Source organism: Rhinopithecus bieti, unplaced genomic scaffold (genome assembly GCF_001698545.2).
Source record: "Rhinopithecus bieti isolate Rb0 unplaced genomic scaffold, ASM169854v2 scaffold_33652, whole genome shotgun sequence".
Lineage (NCBI taxonomy): Eukaryota > Metazoa > Chordata > Mammalia > Primates > Cercopithecidae > Rhinopithecus > Rhinopithecus bieti.
This window is the reverse complement of record NW_016814761.1, coordinates 4,637,883-4,641,713: the sequence shown is the minus strand read 5'-3', so window position 1 is coordinate 4,641,713 and position 3,831 is coordinate 4,637,883. Positions and strand designations below refer to the sequence as shown.

At 52.0% G+C, this 3,831-nt stretch overlaps 1 pseudogene; it reads right to left on the bottom strand.

The window, feature by feature from the left end:
* Nucleotides 1–459: 459 nt before the first annotated feature.
* Nucleotides 460–721, bottom strand: LOC108515291 (60S ribosomal protein L39 pseudogene; annotated as a pseudogene).
* Between the last annotated feature and the right edge of the window lie 3,110 nt (nt 722–3,831).

The window sequence follows — 3,831 nt, the reverse complement described above, 5'->3', positions numbered from 1 at the left end:
ACCTAGAGTTTGCTCTGTCTCGAGGTAAAGATGCTGGATGTTTGTAGTCATGCATCAGTCAGTCATTGGCTATGGGACAGAGTTGAAAACAGAGTTCAAGGCAACTGAAGCAGCTACAACCTATGGGTCTGGGCATCAGATATATGACAGCTGTGCAGATAGAGGCCCCAGTGCATGCAGTGATGTCTCCTTAGTTGAGGGATAGGCAGTAGGCCATCTGAGGTCTACCAGGTAGTAGCTGTTATGTGGTTGAGAGTGGAGATCTATCAGAGGTTGAACAGTACTGGAGATGTAGTTCTGGCCCTCACCGAAGTGGAGAAATCTTACTAACATCTCGTTAACACACTTGACATCCAGCTGAGAGATCATGTTACTCTTTTTTTTTTTTAAATGGAAGGCCTCACGTATTTATTACTGAACCCAGCCAACCAACACATTCACAATAGATTCAGAGAGGAAAACACGTCGAACTCTCCAGGTAGTGGTGACATTTTCAGTTTGATATGGTAATGTGATCGTGACCTTCAGACAGCACAAATATGTGTGCCATCTCATGTGCAATTCCTTATAGACCCAGCTTGGTTCTTCTCCAATGTCTCCTTTTGGAGTTGTACCTGATTTTATTTCCAGTTTTCATCCGAATCCACTGGGGAATGGGACAATTTTGCTTTTGTTTCTTGGCCAGGAATCACTTAATCCTGAAAGTCTTGTGAGAAGACATGGTGAGAAGCGGAGGCAAGAACACACGACGATGGTGGAGGAAACGAGAAGAGGGTGGGAGGGGTGGAGGGAAAGGCTGGAGGGAAGGGGGAAGGGGGAAGGAGAGAGAAGGGAGGGGGAGGGGAGGAGGACGAGAGAGAGCGGGAGAGGAGTGGGCTTCAGACAGGGCCGACTGCCAGGGTCCTGCAGCCCTGGCCCGCTGGGAGGGCAGCTGGAGGCCGGCAGGAACTCCTAGCCACAGTGGCCAATCCCACCAGCACCCTCTGCAAGCTGCCTGGTCAGGTGCTAAGGCCCCTCACTGGCCCTGGGCAGTGGTGCTGCCGGCCGCTCCATGCGCGGGGCCGCTGAGCCCATACCGGGGGCCCGCGGAACTCTGCTGACTCCGCAGGAGCGCCTGCACACAGCCCCAGGATGTCCCCACGCCTCTCCCCTTTCCACATCTCCCCATGAGCACGAGGGAGGGCAGCTCCGCCTTGGCCAGCCCATGAGAGGCGGGGGCCTCCCACAGTGCCCGTGGCGGCGCTGAAGGATTCCTCAAGCACTGCCAGAGTGGATGGCGGAGGCCCAGGAGCACTGAGAGTGAGGGGCCTGGGCTAGCACATTGTAACCTCTCAGTAAAGGGTGAGGTCAAAATGTTCATGGAAATCTATTAGGCAGGCCCAGCCTGGGAAATTACAGGGAAAGGCGGGGGGGAACTACTATTCAGCCACCTACTTTTGCAAAGGTGAAAATCTGAATACAAAGAGTGGTTAAGTCATATGGCCAAGACCCCACAGCTGATAAATGCCTAAGCTGAGTTTAAACTCATCTGTTCTGGCATTTAAGGTCTCAGACATTACCGCCCACAACTGCGTCCTAAGATGCACCATACACAGTCATTGTCACACAGGCTATACACGGCGTGCCTCCAGACCTCTGCAATACATCCAAGGCCACTGTGGTTTCCACACAAGATAGATGTTTCACTGGATTATGGCACTGGCCATTTTTTTTTTTTTTTTTTTTTTTTTTGAGACAGGGGAGTCTGCTCTGTCTCCCAGCGCTGGAGTTACTGGTGCACAATCTCAGGTCACATGCAACCTCCGGCCTCCAGGGTCAAGAGATTTCTCCTGGCCTCAGCCTCCTGAGTAGGGCTGGATTTACAGGTGGCCTGCCACAACGTCCAGCTAATTTTTGTATTTTTAGTGGAGATGGGGTTTTGCCATATTGGCCAGGCTGGTCTTTAGCTCCTGACCTCAGGTGATCCGCCCGCCTTGGCCTCCCAAAGTGCTGGGATTATAGGTGTGCGCCACCGCACCGGCCTGCCACACTGTTTCTACAGACACACGTTCATGTACACACACACAAAGCCAGGGACATGTGCATGTCCATATTCAAGTCATGCATGAAAATAACAAAAGCATATTCATTAGGGAACCATTCCAGCTTTTTTCTGGCTCTGAAGACAATGTAATTGGGCTTGCCACCGGTGGAAGATGGGAGCTACTCTGCCTGCAGGCAGAAGGCCTCCCCACTCCCTCTTCCTCCCGGCTTGATGTGGTTAGCTAATCACTGCCGAAGATGTTATTCACTTCCCTCAGGGGCGGCCCTTCACACAGACCTCTTCTTTGTCTCACTTACCCCTGGAAATCTGCCCACCTCCACTCTCAGCCTCACATGTGCTTTCCTGAGATCTCCAGCTCTGTCTGTCACCAGCACAATGGGGATGAAATTCATTATTCTAAACCCTCGAGTCTCAGCCACGCTCTGGCAGCTGGACGGGTGGGGAGGGAAATGCCTTATTGCTGGCTTCATTGTTCACGGAGTTTGGTCATGGCCTCAGAGGTGTAGCCTCTTTTTTCCTGTTGGTTCCACCAAAAAAGGAGCCTCCGCGGGCAGTCCATGTGAGATGGACAAATGATTGCTCCCAAAATGCCAAAACCCTCCTTTTTCCAATTCTTTGTGAGCTATAGCATGAAGATGGGGATTTTGTCATGCATTTATTCAATGAACATATCTGAGCATCTACTGTGTAGCAGTAGGCACTTGGGTTCTAGCAGGGTCCATTTATGTTCTTTCATTCCCAGTACCAAGCCCAGTATATGGTAGGTGCTTAATTTACATTTGTTGGATGGATGGATGGATGGATGACAGACAGATGAATGTATGAATGTGCAGATGGATGGATGGATGGATAGGTAGGTGGGGAGGTGGGTGGATGGATGTGTGGAATAAGCTCTACACAGAAGGGTGTAGGCTTATAAAGAAGATATAGTTGCCATCTCAAAGGTGTCCCTTCTCTAGGAAGACTTTGCTTATGCCACCCTAGTTACACAAGCGGTAGAAGCAAGGGATGGGGGTAGGAAGAGAGAGTTAGGGAGGCAGGTGTCACATCTGGCTGGGGCATTTCAGGCAGAACATTGGGGGAAACCCTTCCCAACCACTTCAAGCCCAGTAGGAGAAGCAGTGCCCATCCCGACACTTCATGAAAATAACCAGGCCAAGCGGCCTTATTAGGGGTGACCACAGGGACTCAGGGGCCCCTGGGGTGGGAACTGTCATCATCTGGTTAGGCCAAGGTGCCCTCAGAACAGCAGTCCTTCAAGGTGTCCACCGAGGCTGTGGGTCTACTGTGCTTTAGCAGGTCATGGCAGGTAGACACACTTCAGAGTGCCCACTTCATCAGGCCACCCCACTGCGGCATCCTCAGCCCACTGGGCTTCAGCCTCCACACGCCGCCTTTCAGCTCATGCACCCTTCTTCCATGTGTGCCCCTCCTTCCCCACCCGCACCCATCCTCAGCAGGGGCACACCAAATCAGGTGCTGTCAGTGCCTAGACCTGCCCAAACCAGATCCAGTTCCAAGCCACCCTGGACACAGAAAGCCGGGCCAGATCCACTGCCTTGAAATCCAGTCTGATTTTTAGTAACAGGAACACCGAGGCAGTTGGGTGCCTCCAACGCCCCCAAGTGTCCCGGTAGAATGGCTGGAGACCGAGTGTCCCCCTACATGGACGGCACAGCCACATTCAGCTGAGGATTGGAAGCTGCTCAAAATGTTTGTTTCCTGTTTAATCGGTGGGAGTAAAAAGTCATGGATTCCAACCAAAATACATTCCACTCCTTCAGCCC